General features: G+C 29.5%; 1 long non-coding RNA gene across 2 annotated transcripts; it reads left to right on the top strand.

Moving 5' to 3' along the window:
* Nucleotides 1-5,964: 5,964 nt before the first annotated feature.
* On the top strand, nt 5,965-24,239 carry LOC107437394 (uncharacterized). 2 transcript variants are annotated; one of them, XR_001583239.4, is made up of 4 exons: nt 5,965-6,095; nt 8,854-8,914; nt 13,733-13,863; nt 23,961-24,239. It is a non-coding gene; the product is annotated as an uncharacterized LOC107437394 (long non-coding RNA). The 2 variants fall into 2 exon arrangements; XR_015430725.1 differs by lacking the exon at nt 23,961-24,239 and having other exon boundaries at nt 8,854-8,956; nt 13,733-13,866.
* The last annotated feature ends 1,762 nt before the right edge of the window (nt 24,240-26,001 follow it).

Below are 26,001 nucleotides of genomic sequence, written 5' to 3'. Positions count from 1 at the left end.
GCGACGTGTTCTCTTTATACATTTCGCGTCTTTGGGGAAGGTTTATAAGTTTTGTCTTGTCGGGTGAAAATTTTAATTTGTGGCTTCCGGCCCAATTAACCATATTTTGAATAATTTCGGTCCCCAGCTTATCGAGACTATAAAGAATGGTGTGCTTCATTAAAAGGAAGACGTCATCAGCAAAGGCCAGTAGTTTGCAATCGTTAAAATCAAAGCTGGTTAAAAGAGAATCAATTAAAATTAGCCATAAAATTGGTCCCAGTGATGATCCCTGTGGAACACCTGTATTAATTGGTAAAATAACAAATTGATCATTAAAATAATAACAGGCATGTCTGTTGTTAAGGAAATCGTAAACAAGTGCCAACACCGAATCACTGAGCCCAAGGTTATTAAGACAGTACTTCAGGACTTGCCAATTAGCTGTATTAAAAGCATTCTCGAAGTCCAAGGCTACCCCCACGGTATGTTTCCCCTCACTTTTAGCCTGACCTACAAAATCAACCACTGCACCTAAGGCCTCTTCTGTCCCCCTGCCTCTCCTGAAGAGATATTGGTTGGACTTTAGCTTATTGTTGGATTCCAGGAAATATACTAGACGTTCTGTTAATAGTTTGTCTAATATCTTACCCCAGGTAAAGAGCAGGGAGATAGGTCGATAGCTCTGTGGTAGTCGGGGATCTTTTCCCTCTTTGGGGATAAGGCATACCAGGGCGGTTTTCCAACATGTGGGGGAAATTCTTAGTTGAAAGCATTTGTTGAGCATTGCCCTAAACCAAGATTTATTGCAGTAGTATAATTCTCTGTACACCTCAGCTAGAATGCCGTCAGGACCAGGAGATTTGTTAGGTTTAAGACATCTGATAGCATGTTCAATTTCAGGTACAGTGAATTCGTCCGCATCAGTACCACTGAGTCTGATATCAACCTCTGGATTATGCATCATTGGAAAATGATGGTTCAGAATGTTAATAATTGAGGTCTTGAAGTCGGAAGTTTCGTTCCTATCACAAGTGACGGTATGGATGTTTTCTTGTGATCTGATGTTCAAGTTTTTTGCAATCTTATATGGCTTCCCAAAAGCCGACTCTGTTGTGAAACTTTCGACATATTTCTTGATCCCTATTCTTTTTTGAAGTCTAATCAGCTTTCTGTATTTTGCTAAGTTTGATTTATAATCAACTAGAAATTTTTGTCTTCCAGCAGCCTCCGTGCATTTTTGGTACCTCCGCCTCATGGCTCTCACTCTCTTTCTAGTTATCGCTAGTTCGTCAGTCCACCAGTAGTTATTTATCTTCCTTTTCTGGCCGTTAGATTTGCGGGTTGCCCTTCCACAAATCGCTGCGATATCACTCGTGACGTCAGTGATGAAAGCTTCCAGTTCAGTTTTATCGTTTATTGTATTGGGGTCATATTGCTCTGGAAGATTTGTTAGGCCGCTTTTGAGAGTAATCCAATTTAATTTATTATAATGATAGCGTGGTACCCTGTTTTGGTTATAAGAGGTTTGCGGGTTTGTATCGGGTGTGTAGGTGCAAGTGAGGAGCTCATGGTCGGAGGCAGTAATGATGTCTGCAACACTATAGTGGCCAAAGTGTGTATCATTGGTGATCATGAGGTCAATCCAGCTTTGACCCAGAGATGTACAGTAGGTAGGGGGAGAATTTGGGTCATTCAAAATAATAAAATCAAATTAATTGATAAATTGTAGCCCTGGTCCAGACCGGTGCACGGTGCTACCTCCCCAGATAGGTGATTTAGCGTTAAAGTCGCCGGTGATAAGCACTGAGCGGTCAGTAAAACGGGCAGCCAAGGACTGGAGTTTTGAGATATGAAGCTCAAAATTATCATTAGGCGGGATATAAATAGAAACGAAGAGTAATTTCTTACAGCCATAGGTGAAGCCGATGGCTTGAATACACTGCTCGCTGTAGACACTAAAGTCCTCTAAGTCAGTGCGGTTTATAAGTATGGCCACTTTTGGCTTATCGGCAAATGCATAAATCTTAATATTACTAGACAAGTCAGTGATAATCGATTGCAGGTTGAAGTATGGTTCGTTAATGCCTACAATATCAAGCTTTAGTTCCGAGATGTCCCGGCTAAGTTGGATATTTACAGCCCTGGATCGATTGAGATTGAGGTGGCCGAATAGTAAGGGTGATTGATGACGATTATCCATAATTCGTTCTTTTGGATTGCTGGTCCCTAGCCCGTACTATTTGTGGACAGTTTTTATCGAATGGGCTGTGGTTAACAACATGTGTGGTCCTGTATTTAACATTGGCTGTTGCACAATTCAGGCAGTGCTCACAGTTTGTGCAGTCTTTCTCTTGGTGTCCGCGCTGCGAACAGTTCCTGCAAACCTTCTCCATAGTGCAGTCCCTGGCTAAATGTCCGTGTTCGGAGCACTTGAAACACTGCCTGATTCTAAGATGCTCCTGGGAGAAGTGCCGTCGCCATCTGATGTTAATTTTGTCCATTTCTATTATTTTGTTAAACGGTCCTGGTTTAACCTCGACGACCCAATTGTTTCCGTTTTTTCCGCCTCGTAGGGGGAATTTGATTTCAACATCTTCACTCTCTATGATGTCGTTCTGGTTAACCAGTGCCTCCAGAAAGTCCTCACTTGTCATCGTCGTCGACACCAAAGACTATGGACGGATTGACAAGTTTTGGTTTTGATGAGATTTTGTAGTTTTCTTTTATGTCATTGTTGTTAAATTCTTGTTCAAATATCTGCAATTCCTTTTCACTGTTAGTTTGGATTAGAACGCCGCCTTCCCTTGTTTTGACCAATCTCTTAACACCTATTTTCAGTTTATTCGAATCCAAGGCCCTGATGATGTCACTTTTGGTTTTGTCTGAAGTCGTACTACCGGTCGTGGGTTTAATGAGGATAATGTGGTCCTTGGCTCTTGGTGTTTTGTTATTTCTGTACAAGTTGTTCTTGTTGTGCTTCAGTGCGTCTGCATAAGTGCGATCACCGGTGCATGCCACGTCCATGATTGCGCTTTCAGTAGTGTCTAGTTGGTCCAAGACACTGTCCATTTGACGGCGAGGTTGGCATCCTGTTTGCTGATGACAACAAGCAGGTCGTTGACTATCTTTAGAGCTTCCGTTCTATCCGCCATCGAGATCTTACAGGTTGATTTATGTAGGACATTATAAATTTTTAATTGGAGTTGGGCACTATCAGTCATAAAATGGGTCTTGATCGGTCCACCCCCCTCCCCATCGCTCCCGGACTCCTCACCAATCTCAATTCACCAATCTTCACCAATTTCATAATATAGATTTTTTTCTGTTTAATGTTAAAATATTAAACAGAAATTAATAATCGTCATTAAGATGTTAAGCAGTAATAAGTATTATGGCCGCAATAGTAAGTATGCTTTTGCTTCGTATCATTGCGAAGTTGAAGTATCATTTTGCGTAGAAGTACTTTTCCTTATATCAGTTTTAGGGTGGGTGCTGACTTTTAAAATCCTCATGGTTTTAAGCATTTTGTAAGTTAGACCTCGGTTCCTCCAACCAATTGGTCGCTAATTAAGAATTTAATGCATATCATCATGCCGCATTATTAATTGTGATTTTGTTTCATAATTCATTATTGTAAAAGTGAAGCATCACTTTGGGAAGAAGTGTTTTTCTTCCTTCCATTTTTAGGGAAGGGAGAGAAATATTTAACTAGTAAAAGGTCACAAGTAAAAGTTATATTACATTTGATAGTTTTCACAAGTAAAAGTACGTAAATTGAGAATTTAATGCACATTATGTCGCAAAATTAAGTATGTTTATGTTTCATAATTTATCAATGCGAAGTTGAAATATCATTTCACCTAGGAGTATTTTTCCTTCTTCCTATTTTATAGGAGGGGGGGGGAGAGGTTTTAAGGGACCCTCGGTTTATAATATTTTGCGGGTGGGGCCCCGACCTGTACAATCAAAAGTCTGTTAACTCATAATTTTATTCATAGTATGCCGTAATTGTAAGCGTTTTTTTTGTTTCATAATTCATTGTTGCGAAGATGAAGTATCATTTTGTGTGGAAATATTTTTTCTTTTTTTTCTTCATATTTTTAAAGGGGAGCTGATTTGTAAGAGGCCCCTTGGTCTCAAACTTTTGTAGGTGGGGCTCTGATTTGTACATCCAAAAGTTTGTAAACTCAGAATTTTATACACATTCATTAGGCTGAGGATACAGTTCCATGTAGCTATTTATATTGTGACGTTTTACTACTTCAGACGTATTCATCAAATAAAATTCTAAATAAATAATCTTTTCATTATGCTAATAATGAAAAAAATTACGACAAAGTATGTTTGAAAGCAATATTGATTTTTTTAAATGCTTCTTTTTTGCTTAAAGGAACATGGATTCAGAAAGCCCCGCACTTTGGCTGGGGCCCAAAGGACGATTGTTTTTTCAGGTCTATGGCCTGTCCTACCCTGCATGCAGTCTATCAAATTAAATACTAATAAATATAAATACTGTTATCATTTTTTAGGCAATTTTAAACACATGAATAACGAGCTATAACAAGAAATAACAATAGTCTTAGATATTACATTTCAAGTGTTATCGAAAAGAAGACAAAAGGGAAAAAAACTAGTCATCAAAAGCACTAGCGTACATGCAAAACATATTTATAAGCAATAGGGTAAACCAACCAGTGAAGGAACACGACCCAGTGAAGGAACATTTCCTATATATCGATTTAAAAAAAGAATTTGAAAGTTTTTCTGTAGATTGATTGGTAACAATAGCTTACTGCCAAACAATAGGAAGTCATCTAGCAATGTTTTGGATTACCTGGTCAAATAGACTTCTCTGAAAAATCTTTTGAATTTGTTATTATCTCTGCAGCACCTTGTTTCTTTGAAAAAATTATAAGGTGAGTGTTTGTATTTATATGTTTGAAGTGGAATTAATTGCATGTAATAGTTTTATTTTTCTCACTATGAGAAAGAGAATTCAAAATATAGTTATTGAAGTTACGTTTTATTTTTTTAAAGCATCATAGCATAATAAAGTACTGTTTATTAACTGGATCACCAAACGATGAAACACCAGTGAAGGAACAAGTGTTCCTTTACTGTTTTTTTTCTTTCTAAGTTAATGAAAATAAAAGATAAACTTTAATTTTCTTGTACCTTTAGTGATGTTCCGCATGAAAAGTATGTTAGAAATACGAAAAACAACTTCTAACCAGTGAGGGAACAGGCATGTTCCTTTACTGCGCATAGATTTCCCAGTGAATGAACAGTATGTGTTAGTATGTTGACACTTTAATTTTCAATTCATGATTACAAAGAAAAGTTAATATTTTCCAACTATTTATATGTTATAATTTCAAGAATAGGCTTGTTTTTAAATATTTGTATGGCTTATAAATCCATAAAGAGCATTAAGAAATAACCAAAATTAAGTGTTCCTTTACTGGGTGTTCATTCACTGGTAAGAGCTGTTCCTTCACTTGGTCTTCTTACTACTTGTTATTTGAACCTCCAAAACTTTAAAACAATATTATGTAAGTTCTCTACAATTTTTTTTGCTTAATTTGCTATTAGTAGCAAATATGTTGACACTGTCACTTAACTAAAATTACGAATTTTGAAATTAATATGATTTTTTAAAAGACAAGAGAAGCTTAAGTGTTCCTTCACTGGTTTGTTTACCTTACAAACAAAAAAATCGTGATTAGAATATAATTACTTCGATAAGCACAACAAATACCGTACATACACAGATATCACATCCCGCGCAAAATTCAGTCGCCGCCAGCTGGACAAAACTTGGCGTGAGAATGGCCTCGGCACTTTCCAATTTCGGATGCTGTTGCGCCTCAAATTTGCAGGGTTGACGTACTGAAATCGCGGCTGCTAAAACAGTTCTTATTTCAACTACCAATTGAAGTTATTTGACTAAGTAAGCTAGAAGCTCAAACCATCCTTTTCATAAACCAGTGTAAATGAGTTTTGTAGCAACAAATAAACATGAAAAGTTTTGATCATTTAACAAGATTTTAAATTGTTGTCATAAGAAAACTGCTGTACGTTCCTACAAATGCAAAGATATTTATATTTTCCTGGTATTAACATTATTAATAGTATTATTAAATGTTATAAAAATTCAGGGGATGGTTGGATCTAATCAAATAATATTAAAATGACAAGATAATTCCCAAATTTTTAATATTTAGTATTCTCAATTTTTCTTTTTTCAATTTATGCTTTATTTATTTATTTTTTATCTGGTTAGTGCTCAAAGAAATAAAATTTCACGATACAAAAATAAAAGCTAGATAACTTATATTTTATCATTGATTTTCAAATTCCTATTTTTGATATGTTTGTATTTCATGCTATGCTTGATAAATTAAAGAATTTATTGCCATTTAAGTAATTTAACAAGATTGAAAGCTATAAGCATAATCAAACTTTATGTAGATGTATTTTTATGTATTATTATGATATTATTGTTATGATATTTGGAAACATGGAGATATCTGATAATGATTGTCTCTGTGAAGGAGAGGAGTATAATGAATATGTTGATAAATATACTATAAACATATTATAACTCATAACTTAAATTTACATGCAAATATAAATTCAAATCTTAAGTCAAAATTATTAAACAGGAGATAGGAAAAAATTACTACATTACTACACTAATTCAAATTGGAACAGCGCACAAGGCAGCTGAAACCAAATTCAAATTATATAAACTAGTAACAGTATAAAATTACTTAAAAATGATTTAAAAATTTTTTAAAAAAAATATTGTAAAAATAATATTAAAATAAAATTGTGTGTTACTTAAATTTACATGGTAAGTTCTAGGTTGCTCTGATCTAACATAATTAGTGAAGAGGTACATAGTGAAAATTAAGAAACTTTGCTTTTTTTTATTGTTTTTTTTTTCTTTTGTAAAATGTTAAGCAAATATAAAACGCTAAAATTAATAATTGGAATTTAATTTATCAAAGAAGCGTAACTTACTAATTTATATTTATAATCTATTTATTTCTAAAGTTTCAATCAACTTCAAATTTTTATGACGTTTTTATTCCAATTACAGAAAGCAACTTTTCTGCAATTACACGTTCCAAAACTTATTTTTTGTTCATGGTTAATATCATTTATTGTAAAACTACATTTTTAAGTTGGTTTTTTAAGCATTATAAAATTTTCTCTCATTTGTTATCAGTTTTTTTGTGAAGCAACAAACATTCATAGTGAAAAATAACCATTAACTTATGCTTGATGTTTTAACATTGAAATATCTAAAGCAGGGATGGGCTAACTTTTTTGGTTGAGGGCCAAAAATTGGGAAAAATTTTTTTGGTGGGCCAAGTAAGAAATTCAAAATTTAAAAGAAAAAAAAAGCGATGTACAAGTTTTAATTTAAATATTTAGTGAGATGAATGAAACTGCGATTTCATTTTCCTTATATTGAGGGTCGAAGTGAGCTGCACTTATTTTAAAGCAAGAGGGTAAATGCTTGTCTGTTAGTCTACTTCTGAAAAGATTTTTTCTATGGTTCATAGTTGAAAACTCTTGTTCACATATATAAGATTAAGCAAACATAGCTAGCATGGATTTTCTGGGCATGGAATATTAGATTTTGGAAACTAACTTTTAGTAATGATTTGTAAAACTCAAACTTTGGCATATTTAGAAACAACTGCTTCAGATGATCGTTAGATTGTCTGCTCGTTGGAGCTTGAAATGCGCAGTCTGCCACATGTGAAGTACAATTCACCTATATTAGATTCCATAAGTCTGCTGCTCCTCGAGAGAGACGAACGCTATTTGAAGCCAATCTATGGCTATTCTATAAAGAACTTCTGATTTCAACATTTTACCAATTGAAGCTGTCAGTGCTAACTATTTCCATCAATTTATGTTTTGTGGAACAAAAAATAGAGAAAGTAAAAAGGTCGTCAGTAAAAAAAGAAAGAGCATAAATAGCTTTCATCAAAGTTGACAAGAAAATGGATGTAAATTGTTTATATTTGCCACTGATCGGCAAGTTCAAATTCTATCCGCGGGCCGGATAAGACCTTCCGGTGGGCCAAAGTTGGCCCGCGGGCCGTAGTTTGCCCATCCCTGATCTAAAGCAAAAAAATAATTATCATCAGTTTACAACTACTAAAACTAAACTCAGTGGTGTGACAGCCCATGGAATAAAAAGTTATATTGTGAAAAATAAATATTAGAACTTATTGTGAAAAAGAAGTCTCAAAATTTAAATGAAAGTAGTTTACAACTACTTTCATTTAAATTTTGAGACTTTTCCTTGTTTCACAATTAGTCCTCCAATTATATAAATTTAATTTTTGTGCATAAATTGTGCTACCTAAAGTTATTTTATTTAACATTTTTAACTTCTCATAATCCCATTTTGGAATTCATTTTTGACAAATTAATCAGATATAAATAATATATATAGTACTCTGGTTTTATTATATTTAAATTTATATTGTATATTACAAATAATATTATAAATAATATTATAAATTTCAAAGACTATAACATCGTAAACTTAAAAATTAACAACATTTTTTATTATATTTGTTTACTTGTTTATTTCTTATTCATTTTTTTTCTTTTTTAATTTTTTGAGACTGAAACAAATTAGTAGTAAATTTTTGAAAGATCGAGCCTTGTACTTGAGATATTTATATATTTTGAATCTTTGTTATGGTAAGCTACATATTACAAAACATATTTTTTCAAAAATAAATTTTGTTATATCATTTTGAAATCATTTATCATATCATTATCAAATATATCATTTATCAAATAAATTTTGTTCTATAGTTTTTTGAAATTCTTTTTTAGTGTTCATAGCATTAGTAATAGAAGGAAAACAGTTGGTGAGCGTCTTTTCTCAAAATCAAATGTGAGACACTTACATTGTTTCTTCAATTGCACAGCAGTATAGGTATTTATGGTGTAATTTTACTTGTAATGCCTTTCTATCATGTAACTTCAACTGAAAATTATGGACTGGGAGGAGAAATTGCCCTTTATAACAAATATGTGTCAATTTGTTTAAATTTTCTGGGAAGCATGGAAAGGAATTTTAAATTAAATGATTGATATTTTATATATAAAAAAAATGCATAAGAAAGAAAAAAATACTATTAAATATTTCATATTTATTTATTTCTATTGTTTTTCTTTTAAATGTTAAAGTTTTAATAAAGTTATTTCTTTTTTTTCAGATATATATTTATTGAATCAGATTTTTTTTCTCAGTCATTATTATTATCATATGAAGATTTACATTTTTAATCACCATAACAACGTTTTTTTTCTTCAGATTCTTGCAAAAAATATATTTGTGTTAAATATTGTTTAGCAAATCCCCATAGAAAGATATATCATAGCATCACCTGCAAAAATTGTTAAAATTTATTGAAAATGCTTCCAATATACTCAGAGTATGTTTCTTGTTCATTTTTTATTAATGATTTTGTAAGTAAGCTATATTTATTATGAAAAAAACCTTGTTGTGCTTGAAAAACCATTACAACTGCAATGATTATCAGTTTTGTTGGTTATAATAGTCTGGGAGAGTAATTTGACTGATGGTTTTGAAACTGAAATTGGCGATGCAGTTACTGTCCATGGATAATGGTGCAGAAATATTATCAACGATTTGCTGGCATAAATTAGATAATTTTACTATGAAGAACATGCGGTTTCAACAATATGGTGCAATATAAAATGCATTTTGTAACACAATTAGTTTATTGAGAAAAAAGTTCAGTGATTGATTAATCTCCAGAAATGTGGACGTGAGCTGACCACTAAAACCATACAATATAAATCCATTTTACTTTTTTTAAGCTTATGTTGAATAATTGATTTGCTACATTAAACCACAAAAACTTTATGTAATTGGGAAAATAATATCAGATTTATGTAGAAAAGTGGCCTAAAATTAGAGGTTCAAAGTAGAATTTTTGAAATTAATCAAGAGGCATTAATTTGCATGATATAGTTTTTAAATAAAATTCCATATATTAAATCTAAAAAGAGAAATCACATTCACATAGAATTCTCCCTTTTGTTTTTATATTAATTTAAAAATATATAGCTCTTACATGCTCCTCCATAACAACATGCATGTTATTCAAGTATTGTTTAAAACAAAGTCTCATTTTGTGCTCAGCATAATATCAACAAAAAGTCTCTCTCAGTCTTAGCTTCAACTTATTATCATCTTTATACTCTTTATTACGTATATTTTTTATATTAAATTTTTTTTATTATAATTAGTGATTCACTTTGATTTTATTGGCAATAAGAATTATGTATAAAGCTTGCTTGTTTTGACAAATTAAAAATTGTTTTTCACAATTATGTTTCATAAAAAAAAGGTTTTAATAATCTTATAAAATAAGTAAATAAAAATATGCTCAAAATAAAATATGATCACTTACAGTAATTTTTAATCTAATTATCAGATTTTTATACATTTACTAAGATGCAATCTTAATGATTCTAAGGATAAGCATTGAATATGCTGGTTGATTAATTTATTTGATGATTTTAAATTACCACCTAAGATTCAAAAACTTATTTTTTTTCAAATAAAAGCTATTCTTTTCAAATAGATTTGCATTTTTGATCATCAAAATACAGGACAGACACAGTGCACACCACCTGGAATATTTTTTGATTTAATGATCTGATCTTCATGTTTTAGGTCTCAATCTTAATAGTTTTAGGGGGTGACCTCAAATAACTATTTCTCAGGAACAAATTTTAGTTCAAAAACAATGATCTGATTCGGCTCAAATTTTATATTTTGTCATGTAAAATTACATACATTAAAATAATATAAAAATTGTATAGTATCTTACAATTCAAAAATGTTTTGACTATTATTAATTATTTGATGTTTACTAAAATTTATTTTCTGTATTGAATTATCTTTGGACAAATGACTTAATTCTGTGCAAAAATTTATATTTGCTGAAAAAGTTCAAGTTTCTCAAGATATGGTGAAATATGCAGAAAGTAAAATTAACAGTTAGGGGTCCAAACTTTGGATCACTCTCCTAACCAATTAACGGGACCATATTTCCCAGATTGCATCTACCCCATATATCTCAGGGGTCAGAATTTCAAATTCGTTGAAAAAAAGGTAGTTTATTCAGAAAAATACATTTTTGTGTCTGATTTCGTAACTTAGAATATTGTCTGCAGTTATTAATTTGCCAATTTGAGATCAGCCCTCAAACTACAGTACAGAACCCGTTATCCGGAAATCAGAAAACCGGAACGAAATTCAATAAATTTTCCCGCCATTTTTAAAAAATTTTTTATTTTTCCTCTTAAGATTTCAGGATTTTACTTTCTTTTTTGAAAGATGTTTACCTTACCATCATTTTGGAAATAATCATTAGTGTATTACTTCATCGTTTTTTCTTCTTTTTAAGATTATTTCCAAATAATTTTTTTTTTAGTTGAGTTTGACAATAAAAAAAACGGCTTTTTGTAGCGATTCAGAAAACCGGAAAAATCAGTTATCCGGAATAGCGATGGTCCCGATCGTTCCGGATAATCGGTTCCCTACTGTATTAATATTGAGTCCTAGAACCTATTAATCTGATCATTAGATCCAAAGTTATTCAGGGTGGTCTGTTATTTTTTTTAATTTTTTATTGACTCACTGTACATTATCAATTCCTATAAAAAATGTCTGCATAATGCATGTGTACTCAAAAACAATGTTCTTATATTGAAATAAACAAGTAATTATTGTGTGTTTAGTGTTTAAATAAAATTTTTCATAAAAATTAGATCAAAATTCTAAATCAAATTTGAATTAGATAATAAATTTATTTTCCTTTGAAAGAAAGATACGTTTTTATGCTTTTATAAATTTGCTATCTGCATATTACGATTTTTTTTTTTTTTTTAAATTTGCAATTTTCTTGTTCGGATTTTATTTCTTTAATTTTTTGGAGTCCTTGATTTGTTGACTTTTGTAAGTTTAATTCAACAGGGATCAGGGTTTACCAAGGTGAGCTCTTCCCAGAAAAAACCCAGTGGATTTTTTCATATATGGCCCATTTGAAAAATCTCATCTTTATACCTACCAAGTGGATTTTTTCACTTTTTGTCATTTACAATTAAATTTTTGTGCATTAAAAAAAACCAAATTGTTCTCTGAAATTATCAACTTATTGTTTTATAAATTTAACCATAACTTTTTATGCAAAATTATCTGAAGTAAAGCTAATTTCAGCAATTGGAATTTTGCAAACAAAATTTTAACACGAATAAACTACATACCTGAAAAAATAAAGTACATGATTAAAAAAACATATTACTAAATTATATACATTACATATCTATAAAACAAGTTGTTTGCAATATGCATATACATTTACACTTATTACATAATTTATTTGAATAGTATACTCTTTAGGGTTTGTTAAAGTACATCAACAGATAGATATTATATGCATCCATTATCTCAAAATATGTGTGATATATGATGTTTTAGACGAAGAGTGCAGAAATAAATTTTTGAGTTAAAAAAACTTGTCAGTAATGAGTATTTTTGTAGATTAGACCAAAATATCCCCATTTTTTAAAATTTTTTTAATTAAGGATTCTAGTATAAACTGTACTAGTTTCCATCTACTGTATCTTTTCCAAAAATAATCCATGTTTAAAGATAAAAGTCTGAATGTGGAGCCCATATATTAACAGAACCATATTTTAGAATATCAGTTGAAGGTCAAAATATCTAATCTAATTACTCAATTTTTCAGTGCTTTTCTTCTGACAGCTGGATTAGAAAGAATATTTTTTAATTTTTGATTAGCTCTGTTTTGTTTAAATATTTCAATTAAAAAAATAGAAATAAAGAGAGACTTTCTCATACTTTACATATTTAGTAAAATGAAATTGTCATGACTTGAGATTAAGCTTATACTTTACATGTTAACAAGTACAAAAATGTATTTTGTTTGATATTTTTTTTAATCTTCTTTTGTTCGCAAATATTTTATTTGATAAAAATTTTGTTCGATAAGAGAAAAATATTAAATTATATTGTGAACATATATTTAATTTATTTATTAATGAAATGTGAATGCATCTTGTAGATATTGGCTGTTCATGATATGCTCATTTGTACTTAATTATTAATTGAGTTTAATGTGTGTTCATCAAAAATCTTAAATTATATCTGCAAATCTTTGAGAACAAGCGTTTTTTTTCCCATTCATTTCAAAAGTAAAAAGCATAATTAAGATAAAAACTGATAATATTTCGTACATTGTAAGACAGAAAAAAAAAATCATGAATTGAAAAATACAAATGAGCATATCATGTTCTAGGAAAGATTTATGCATTTCATTCTATAATTAAATATAATACTTCTAGAGACTCTATTCATTAACTTGAAGGCAAATTATGTTTTTATTTATAATTTAAAACAAATCACATAGCATATTATGCTTTTCATTTTATAAAGAATCATTTCAGCCTTTTCATCATTATGTAATTCATTATACACTTTGAGAAAAGGGTTTTTTTTCCGGAAAAAACCCATATTGGTTGGGTTTTTTCTTAAAATCCCAACCCAGGGATGCTTCGTAACTAATCCTCAAGTCGAAGTTCATTTTTTAAAATATTTGTTGTAATATTACCTTCAATGCTTTTATTCATTTATATTTTTCTTTGTTTTTAGCTACTGGTATTGAGAATATAGCATTTCTGTTAAGGACTTGTTTTAATGCATACAAGGGAAAACTTATGGAAGTACCCTGATTGAAATGGGTTTCTATCTTTCTTTAATCTCTATGGACTTCCTGTATCATGGTATGTGTGAAAAGTTAGTCTAACCTTATGTGACATGAATGTTTCTTTAACCACCTTATATATATGTCATTGTAATAACCCAAAGTCTAATAAATTCTACCTTTTACTGGTAAAACCTGAGATTTACCAAGGTGGCTTAGTAAGTTCTAGGTCAGGGGTGGTGAACCTTTATACACCAACGTGCCATTTTTTCTAAAAAATTGTTTAATGAGATCATAGACGTGCCGTCAAATAATTTTGACCTTGTGATTATAGGGAAAATAACAATACTAAATACTATCAACTCAAAATTCATTATTTACATTGAAAAAAAAAACATTTTACCATGTCTTAAAACAACTTAAAGTAACATCAGTGTGACTTCTGTTGTTGCAGATTAGATAACAAACAATTTATATTAGGTTGTAAGATGTTAGTTTAAGCAGGACTGTTAATTTTTTTGCTAGTCATTTAATGTTAGCTGGTTTTTTTATGGTTATTAGTTGTTTTTTTTATCATTTATTGTTAATTTTTTTATTAATAATTGTTTATTATTTTGTTTGTTTTTTGTGAATTTTAATTTAGTTGTTACATATGCTTCATAATGTGATAACATTTGTGTAATAACAATTCATAGTGTAATAACAATTGTGATCGGTGGCGTGTTCAAAATATTGTGACTCATGCCTTAAATGGCACGTGTGCCATTAGTTCGCCATCCCTGTTCTAGGTTTTACAGCAAAGGTTTGACAAGAGGCCGAAATGAAATTATACTAAGGCATATTTTAGACTTTGCCATGCCACATTGGTAAAAATTAGGGTTTTACTGATGAAGCATAGAATTGACCACACTTCAGGTTTTTACTCTGTTATATATATATATATATATATATATATATATATATATATATATATATATATATATATATATATATATATATATACATATATATATATATATATATATATATATATATATATATATATATATATATATATATATATATATATATATACATATATATATATATATATATATATATATATATATATATATATATATATATATATATATATATACATATATATATATATATATATATATATATATATATATATATATATATATATATATATATATATATATATATATATATATAGTTACAATTACCTAGGTTAAAAAAATTCATTTTATTTTGTAATTTTGTATATCATTTATAGCTAAATTTGGAGGGAAATTATTTTAAGAAATAATCATAAAGCATATTTATTTATTTTCGGTAAATATAAAATGAAATTTCTTCTGCTATTAAGAAAATATTTTTTGAGTTTTATCAAGTTCTATCAGGTGAAAGAAACATTTGCAACAAGTATCATTACTCTTACAATTTTCAGTCTTTTGGGGCTTCTATAACATTTTTGTTTTAGGAAAGGAAAAAAAACACTAAAGATCTTTCATGAGCTGTTTTCAAACATTCAAGCTATAATTCTGAACTATTCTGATTCATATACTGATTCTAGTTATAGCTTGAATTAAAGTTATTGCTTAAAATAAATTGCTTGAAATAAAATAAAAGAAGAGTTTTTTTTTTTAAAATGAAAAAAAATCTTAAAAGCGATGCAGTGTTATAGAATTTAAAAGTGGTTGCTAATTTTTCAAATATATAAAACCTTTGCATTCATAGAAAATATCCTAATAGTACTATTAAATATAACATGACGTTTTTTTACATGATTTTAATAAGAGTTTCAATAATCTAAAGTTGATTATAAGTTTCTTAACTTAATTCACATCTATTAGAAGTCTACTACTTTTAGTGATTTATCTGTTTTTTCTATTTTCTATATACCTTAAAGACAATAATATAAATTGTATTACTGTATGATTTTGCAATAATGAAATTTTTAGATATTGAAAGAAGAATGTTTTGCATAATAGAAAGAAGAGAGCAATTTAACCAGATTAGAATAGACAGGGTGATTTATGCTTAAACTTTAGAATTTTCCAATGAAATTTTATAACTATTTTATAACAAAAAATTCCCAATAAATATTCTCATGAATTATTTAAAGTATAAGCAGTGTTCATCTAGGTTCTTAAAATCATGAAAGAATTCTTTATTCTTTCAACTGTTCTTAAGGCTTTTGAAAAATTCTTAAACAAAAATTTATTTTCCATTTTTCATAAAAATTCTTATTTTAGACATTCCACTGAAATTTTTTTTTATCTGCCATTGTAAAAATATCACTTTAAAGTAAAAAGTTCTTAATATATTTTTTTATTTGAGTATGAATGTACATAGTTCTTAAATATATATTTAAATTTTTTTTTTTTGAGGATTAAAAAAATTGTCTTTAGTGAGATCCATTTTGCTCATAGTAGGGTAAAATTAGGCTAAAATTAGAGTATACTTTGTGAAATGTTATGTCAATTCTATGGGATAAAGACCTGATTGATACCAGAGGTTTTAATGAGCAGTTATTTAGTGCAAAAATTGATGAGTTATCATCCTGTTTAACAAAATCCAAGAATTCATGTTTAATTTTATCAAGTGTTTTCATGTAACCAATGATTGCTCTTTAAAATTCTTAATTTAAAGCATTGCCTGAGATTGATGAATTTGATTTTCATTTTTAACAGTTTTAAGTCTTTTGTTTGTAGTGCACGATAAAAGTTCTATTTCAGCGTGAACAACCATTCATCAACCAATTCTTCATTTTAACAAAGTTCAAATAAATTTTCAATCAAAATGGAAAGTTTTCCTAAAAAATTTAAAAATTCAAAAACATGCAATATCAAAAACAGTTGACTTATTTTGTTATAAGAAAAAAGTTCAATCTGAGGTTTAAAACTTCAGCATTGTTTTCTTTGTTTGAAAAAATTGACGCAGTTATCGTTATTCTAAAGTTTGTGACTTCAGAACTGTTTAATTTATTTTAAAAAGTTCGACACACAGTTTCTATTCTGAAGTTTAGGACTTTAGTATTTTTAGGGATATTTTTGCTCAATAAGGAACTGCGATAAATAGTCCTGCTTCTCAACAATCTAGTGCTAGAAGATCTTACTTTCAAATATTATACATGCATAATAAAATATGTATCTATTTGTGATGTTGACCACAAACAGAGAAAAGAATTACCTTTGCTCACATATCTGTGTCAGATAGGGATAAACGCTGAGCTCTTAAAAAATTTGAAGTGTCGGATCTTACCGAAAACAGGGGATGACATGTTGATCTGAACTATGTTATAATAGGTCATATTGAGTATTATTTTTGAAAGTTAATTAAATTTCACATATAACAATGAAAGACCATTAAAGCATTAAATTTAATATAAAAAATATACGTTATAGGTGAAATAAATTTTAAATTAATTCTATTTATATTGTTAAACCATATTTGTATTTAATTTAGTGCACTTACTTATTACTTATGAGACCTCGTAATTTGATGCATGAACTATATCTGTATTTCATAATGAATATTCGTTTTTATTTATTTTCTAATTAAGATCATAAATTTTTTTAAGAATTATGAGTGATCCACTAAAATTAGGAGTAAGTTTTCTAGTATTGGAGTATTTAAAATCTTCATACATTACTGTATCGTTTGATGAAAATTTGATATGAGTGAATCTAGCTTCCTAATAAATTTTATTTTTTTCGTGATACTGTTTTGTTTCTTCAACAGTAATTTTTGAAAACTTTTTCCATTGGTGGGTAAATTTCTTCTGACAAAGGCAGTATAAATAGGACACTGCCAAACATTAAATAAGCTGGTGGAAATTTAGTTAAAAAGTATGGAGTCAAATTGTATTCTTCAATTACTTCTTTTAATAATTTAGGCCATGGAATCTTTTTAGAAGAATCCTTAATTTTGCATTTAAGGATTCTTCTACATTTAATGACATTTTAAACATGTTGCAATGGTTTGTCCTAATTGTTCAACTTTTCAATTAGTTTCATGTATATGGGCTGTAACTAATAATTGTTTGTCAACAATTGTCAACATTTAAAATGATAGTTTTATTAGTCTCATTGGGTGTTTCTTTCAAAGTTGTCATTTTCACTTTGGACACAATCATAACAATTGTCAATTTTATGTTTGGTCACCTTATAGTTTATCTTTATGCTGGGATTGATATTCAGCATTAAAGAAGTTTAGCTTGTTTCACAATTTTGGCCCCAATGATAACTATTAGTGATCCCTAGCTTATCTCAATACTTCATGACTTAGGAGATAAATCCTGATAACCCTGAGTAAAATGACATGTTTATTGCTTATTTATAATTAATGTTAAATCTGGCAATTCCCTATGAAACTTTGGGCTTATTGGTTGAAATTTTGCCTTGGGAAAATTTTTGATTTTGTTGCTGATTATTATAGTAATTTGGACTAACAGAGTTATTTATAAATGGCCGTCTTGGTGTCCAATTTTGGTACTGATGATTTTGTTGTCTATACTTACTCTCATTCTGATACTTTTAGTTCATTTTCATTAGAAGGTAAGTCAGTGGGTACAACATGAATAATTTTAGAAACTATTGCCAGGCATTCAATAGGGATTTTGGGTTTTTTCAGAATCAAAAGATTTTTAATTTGTGTGAGTAATTCCATAGGTAAACCATCAGTTATATTATTCCAAATTATAAAATATATATCAACCCTAATGTTGATTTAAGAAAATATGAATAAGATCAATAGCAATTTTTATATTCAAGGTAAAAAATTTTTTTTAAAAATGCCGCTAGTATAATTAATGAGAATATCACCTCAAGTATTCTTGAATAAGTATTTATTATAGGTAATAATTTTTCATGCTTTAGCAGACGCTAACAATTTTTTCGAATCTTCACCCCTTGCTACAGATACTGGGATTGTTAATAAAATTCTTAAACTTATCCACAAGTTAGGAGAAATATCTTTTAAGTTATTCTTATGACTGAACTTTATAACATCAATTGGTGATGTATTTTCTTTAGATATGAAGTGTCTAATTTGATCAATTTCTTCACAGAGTTCTTCACCAATGATATCACTTTCTTCTTCTCCAGCGTTTAAATAATTCTGCAAGGTTAAGCATTTCTTTAAAAAATCTTTCCTATCTTTGAAATCTTTTATATTATGCAGTAACTTCCACATTGTGGTATAATTCTTTAATGAAGTGAAGCGATAATTAATAGATTAACATTATCTAATAAAGGAAAAAATACTTCTTTCTGAAATAAAAACTCTGGATTTGTGCTAGAAGAAATAGCATCATCTGCATCATACTCAAATATCTTTTTTTTTCCCTGGATCGTTTATCATTTTTGAACTCGGCTGGATCGATTCCGAGCTCGGCGCAAATCTCTTTTGCATATACCTTAGCTTTATTTAATCCTCTTTTCCTGTATTTTTTTTAAAAAAGAGAAAAAAAACTTAATAGTTAAGTCATGAAATGAAAAAAATATCAAACTCCTTTGATTGCATGGACAGGCTAATTATATTCACTTCTAAGAGCATTTTATACCATACAATAGAAGTAACTACAACTGAAAATTCAAACGTTAGAATTTCCAAAGACTTAGCTTCAGAGATAATTTTAGGATCATAAATTTTGTTATTATAACTTTGCATTATATGATATGTTGGCCAACAAAAAAAAAATAAGTTAAAGACATAATGTTTACAGTGATTTTGTGGTGATGTTCAGTTCATCACCACACACAGTAAGATAAGAATACAAATGAATAACAATTAAAAATAATAATATACTCTTAAGTAAGAGAACAAGATCATTAGAATGATCACTAATTACAAGGTGTTAAAACTATTTACTTAATATAGATCATTTAAGATATTTAGAGTTACAAATTTTGTTCCAGGAAGGCATTCACTCCAATTAATAATAGGTACATAAAAATTTTAACATGAAATTATACATTATGAAGCTGCACTGCTAATTAATAAATAAATAAAAAATAATTATGGGGTGATAGAAAATTTTAGAATATAACTTAGCTGTTGAGGATCCTCATATCTTTTTATCTTAACCTCAGCTCTCCAAAACCATGTGCGTCCTTGCCTTTTCTCTCACCTCCTCTAACCAAGCCCCCGAAGCATACTCAACTCTAATTGGCTGTTACCACCATCACAAAATAAGTAGGGCTATACTTGCTATTTCTTTTTTATTTTTATTTTTGGCTAAATTATTTAAGGGCAGAAAAGGGCAGGTGAAAACTTATGAAAGAGAAACTAAAACTATAAAGTAATTATAGCAGTGCAGAGCAGTGCAGCAAAGATAAAAGTAACAAAACATCATAAAAGCAATACCACATATATATAAAAGTAACAAAACATCATAAAAGCAATACCACATATATATAAAAGTAACAAAACATCATAAAAGCAATACCACAATTTTGAGGAATTATTTTGATATATTTGTCCATCATTATGTATTTGACCATCATCAGATTCTACCATCTTCTTTTAAAAAAAATTTAAAAAAAACTTGTACCTCGCTAGAAATTTATTTCAGGCAACGCCTTTGCTCATAACTACATCATTTACTGTATTTTATGTATAAAAAATTTTGAAAATAATTTAAGAAGCTATTTTAAAGCTATTATACTCCAATAAACACACGCAAAAGCTGCCGATAAAAGTTGGGCGTGTTTATTAGAGAATAATAGCTTCTTAAGCTATTTTCAAGAAATTTTACTTCGCTATATTTGATTAGGCTTTTTGTGAGCTGCCATTGCACCCTTTTACCTAATTATAATCAACTTCTTTTAATTTATAGATCTTAAGGCAAGCCACACATTTGCATACTTTTCAATGTTCTTATTTTTTGTTGTTTGCAATATCTAGGTAATCCTAGAGAAAACTGATATATGTTACGTGGACTTGTACTTAGTTTGGTTATGCACTGATTACGGATTAAGAAATTCTGGCTTTGTATTTTCATTATTTTTAAGTTCTTTTGATTTTATTGCTTGTGTAGGGTCCAGTCAATAGCAACATGGCTTACAGCTTTTGCTGTTTGCCACGTTGCTATAACGAAACCCCATACCTGGTTTGTTCAGAGGTATGTATAATTGTTGTTGGCTGCTGATGAGTTACAACAATTTTTATTACATATTATATTTTTATTTAATTTTTGCTTATATTTTGCTTATTTAATTTATATATATATATATGACGATGACAGTCAGGTGAGCAGGACAACCGGGCACAGGATTTGAAAAGATCAGTTTAATTATATTTATCCATCATAACCGGAGAATGAATATCCATGTGACACACAAATTGAAGTGCTAACTATAAAAATTAGGGAAAAGCTTGCAAAATGAACCCTCAATATTTTGCGTCCTAGGGAATAATTGAAATATTAATAATTGTAATTGGTTCATTAAATAGGTCGAGGGAAAAGTATGTTTCTCTCACGTTGATAAAGGGAAGAACGTTAAAATGTTAATTGAGGCATACTTGAACTCAAAATAGATCAAAAGACAGGATGTGAATATTAAAGTGTGAAAACATGTTTAGTTTTGAATATTAAATTAAAGAAAAGATTTAGATAAAGGAATTACATTAAAAGACTAGTTCAAGCTTTTTATGTTACGTTTCATATGTATATAAAGCTTTAGGAATGTCAACAATTATATTATTACCTATATAAAATTGAAATGTTCTGTTGAACAACATATGTTTAAAATTTTCGTAAATGAAAAGAATATTACTTAAACCTACTTTCACAAAAATGCTGTACTTTTTTGTAAACTTAAATTGCTTTTCTTTCTTTAACAAATTGAAAAGTGAATTTTAAATGCAACAAAGAAGGATGATATCTCTTTGTAAGTCACAACGCAACTGCAGACAAGTATATTCTGAAAAGGGGTAATTCCATTACATATGTGCAATTTCCGAAGTTCTAATTAACATCTGATCACTTTTAACTCTGTTTGGAAAATATAATCTTCTTGAAGCAAACGCTAACCATTTATGATCGCTAGATTTAAAATGCAAGGGTGTAATATTATCTATGATAAGGTGAATCCATAAAAACAAATTTAATTCCTTTAAAATGCGGGGAAATATGTTGATTTCAACTAATTTTAATGAGTGTTTCATTTTCTGAAAAAAAAATCAAAAGGATCACAAGCGAGATCAAATATTGTAAAATAATAAATGACATAGAGGTAAAAAATATAATAATAATACTTTCCAGTTAGCAGCAGGCATGAAAAAATTCTACAATTTTTTTTATTTTACTTTTTTTTTAAAATTTTATTTAACTTTTATGCTCTTAAAAATAAATAAAATGACAAAATAAAGTTAAACAAAAAAAAAGTTTTGATTGCTTACCTAATTTTTAAATTGAGTTTTTATTAGAACAATTCTGCCTTTTTTTAAAATAAAACTAACAAGATATATAATATTTAGTGTGTTAATACTAAAAAAATAAAAGACTGAATAAAAGACTGAAATGAAATGAGATCGGTGCTCACATGGTCATTTTCCAAGGTCACCCTTCCCCTTAAAGTTAATTTAAGAAAATATAATTAAAAAAATAAAAACTTATAAATATATTAAAAAAGTTTTTTTTTCTATAAAAGGGAAACTTAACAATTTAGCGAACATTAAATCTGTATATCGTTCGGCATCCCCATCCTATAACCTGGCACTTTTGCTGATCGCCCTCCTTGCCTGCCCCTTTTGCAGAGCCCGACTCAAATAATAATATGTCCGATTTTTCATTTACTAGATCTCGAGTTTTAACTTCTTTTAAATTTTGAAAATTTTTATGTATCAATTTGGTTTTTACCACAAGAATGAAAGAACCAAGTTAAATTTAAAATTTCTACCGCTCTTTATGGACATTCACACATTTAAAATACATTTCAATTATTAAATATTTTTAAGAGAGGAAATTTTTTTAATGCATCAACTGTGGTGAAAATTGAATTTCTGGGAATAGTGATAGTTAAATATAATATTTGAATGACGAAATTAATCCCTACCATTATAGATAACAATTATATAAATTAATATTATAACATCTTTAAAAATCACCAAATAAGTAATAAAACTGCTTAACTACGCATCCTCAGGCAATAAAAATAAATTGTATCAAATCATGATTATACCATGATATCATCATGATTGTATCAAATCATGTATGATTATGAATCATTAAAACATAATAGAAAATTCATATTTACTATAATTTAATAATTTCAATCAAAAATCATAAAAGCAGAAACAACGTATTTATATCAAAATAAAACATACTTTTAAAATTAAATTTTTCAGTAAAATTTTCTGAAAAAACATAAATATCAAACTTCAAATTTAGCCTTTTTTTTGGAAAAAAATCAACTAAAGACAATATTATTTCAATTATGATATTTTCCCCTTTTGTACCACACATGCTGAGAACGCATGCGCAAAAGGAATTTTTTTTTTTTTTTTAAATCCCCATGAAATTACTTTTCCCAAGAATTTTTATTTCTACTAAACACTTTTGTTTTCATTCTTATCACAATGAATATTATTCTTCATTCAGTTATTGCCATTGGAGAATTATACAAGCAAAAATAATGATAGTATTTAATCCTCATCATTCATAAAGTTTAATTTTTATCATTTTTCACTACGCAATAACAGGGGGATTCCCCTGTTCTCAGCGCTCAGAAACAATTGAATTTCTTTTGTTGATTATTCACGCATACAAAAAATCGACGGATAACCAGACTCGAAATTCGGGCCTTCGTACTTTTTCCTTTAATTCTTTGTAGTTATTGTCTCATAAAGCAAGGCACGTTCTTGAGTATAGAATTAGTCGCTCCTTCAACCATAAACTGACCACTAGCCATTTCGTCAATTCCTTTTAATATCTGTCAGCAGTTGCAGCATTTTCTTTTTGAAGAAAGAGAGTTTTAAATGTTTCTGTCACCGAAATGTATATTGTTTCATTTTCTCAAAATGTTGAAGTTATGAAGGTCGTAACTTGTAAGTCAATTTCTCGTAAGTCGAAGGTCGTAATGTCAATTGAGTTTATCTAACAAAATGCATTTTTTGAACTGAATTTTTTTCTTCCATTTTCTAATAATTTTTTCTTTGTTTTAGGTTCGGCTTCAGCTACAACAGCACTACTTCATGCTGCATTGTAATGTTAGTGGTAATGGCTGAATGAGTTCAACTGTGATATAGAAAAATAATTGTATAGGTTACATATACTTATTGATTCTGTTATTTCTATTCATCTCTCAGTAAATTGTTTTTAGTGTTATTGGTTTTAAAAAAATTTACTCTGTATATTCTACTTTTTCACGTGTCAAAAGCAATTTAGTTGAGACTGTTTTTATTTAATCAATTTGAAAATAAAATAAATTTATTTATAACAAAGTGTGTTTTTAATTATCTGTTTTGTGCTAGAAAGTTTTTTTTTGTCAGCTATACAAAAATACTATATATGTGTTGCCGAAATTCGTAAAAAAGTATTGAAAATTTCTAGGGACATTGAGTAATATGTATAATATGTTTAGAAAATTATTATTAATTAATCTGTACTTAATTTTATATTTTATGTAAGGACATTTTTTATATTCAGTTTATACTCGTTTGTTTTATTTGTTGATTTTTTTCATGTTTCCGTGTTGTAAAATGTTATGGAAAATTCTAGAATTATCTGTCAAAATAATCAGGTTTCAATAACAAAATTAAACGAACTTAACAAGGTAATACGAAATAAAAATTTCTTATTACAACCCTAAAATAGGATGGCTACATAAAATTTTTTTCCTTATCAAAACATTTTCTTGTCACACACATCTCATTATCACATTATCTTTGTCTTCTTTTATGCGGTCAAATTTGTATATTTTTACAACATTTTATCAATATCTTTAGACAATTTTTCAGTAAATCAAATACACTGACAGAAAAAAAAATTCCAACACCAGGAAGAAGTTGTGCAACATAAACTAAATTTGGTAGGCTTGTTTATACAACTAAACGACGATATCTTTTCAAATTTCGTGCTTGGCGCATAAGTTTGGCGCTAGTAGCGAAACTGTGAATGTGTTAATCAGGGTTGCTTTAAATATGTGTTCTACAGTTCGTAAGTGTTATTCTTCCGTTAAATTTTGACATACTGCAGTTGTTGTTAGTCAAGAATACCTTTAAAAAGACGAAGAAGTCATTATCAACAGCTCACTGACTTTGAACGTGGCTGTGTAATAAGGTTGCGAGAAAATGGATTTTCTTTCCTGAATATTGCAGAAAGACTGGGGAGAAATGTATTCACTGTGCATGATTTTATTTTATAACCGTCGTTGAACAGCCGACCCAATTTTTTGGGTGTACGACTACGAATGTTCAACTACGTAACCTTGTAATTTTGAACTCAATCCAGAACAAGGGAACTCCTGGATCAAGTACTGGGATAAATTTGCCTTCGTGGAGGACTTTTTGTTGGAACTAACTCGCATTTGCGTTACATGGAGAGGAAAACCACATCCCACGGTTTGCCTGACGGTAAGGGGATTCTGACCCATGATCCGTCTACCACTGAGGATATTTTGCGTCAGCACTGTGGTCGGTGCAAGCTGGGTGTATAATTCATATCGACCAGCCATAGCTGAGATTCGAACCCGGTTCATCTCATTGGAAGGCGAACGTTCTATCCCCTGAGCCACCACAGCTCACTGCGCATGACTTTATATCATTTTATTATGAACAGCCACCCCAGACATCATTGAACAGCTTGGATTCTTGGCAGAGTACTCAAAGGGAAGACCACCGTGTGTGGCTGTGGCACACCATACTGCGTCTGCATCAGAAATTCGACTTGCAGTTGGCACTGCAGTGATACAACGAACTGTTTTAAATCGACTACTTCAAGTACATCCGACCGAGACGCCCTGTAGTTTGCATTCCACTCGCTCCAAACCACTGCCCTTACGACGTGAGTGGTGTCTAGTTAGAGCTCTCTGGAGTATTGTGTTTTCTGATGAAAGTCGATTTTGCCTTGGTGATAGCAGTTTATTGGTTAGAAGGAGGACTGGTGAGTGCCCAGACCTTGACACATTAGCCCAGAAAGCATGTAACCTTACGTCAACCTTGTGTCGAAATTCTCTTTTTATTGTCACGAAAATGTTTGTACAAG

This window comes from Parasteatoda tepidariorum, chromosome 12 (assembly GCF_982258835.1).
Source record: "Parasteatoda tepidariorum strain Cologne lab strain chromosome 12, Ptep-v5.0, whole genome shotgun sequence".
In the NCBI taxonomy this organism is placed as follows: domain Eukaryota; kingdom Metazoa; phylum Arthropoda; class Arachnida; order Araneae; family Theridiidae; genus Parasteatoda; species Parasteatoda tepidariorum.
This window is presented reverse-complemented; position numbering and strand designations above follow the sequence as displayed.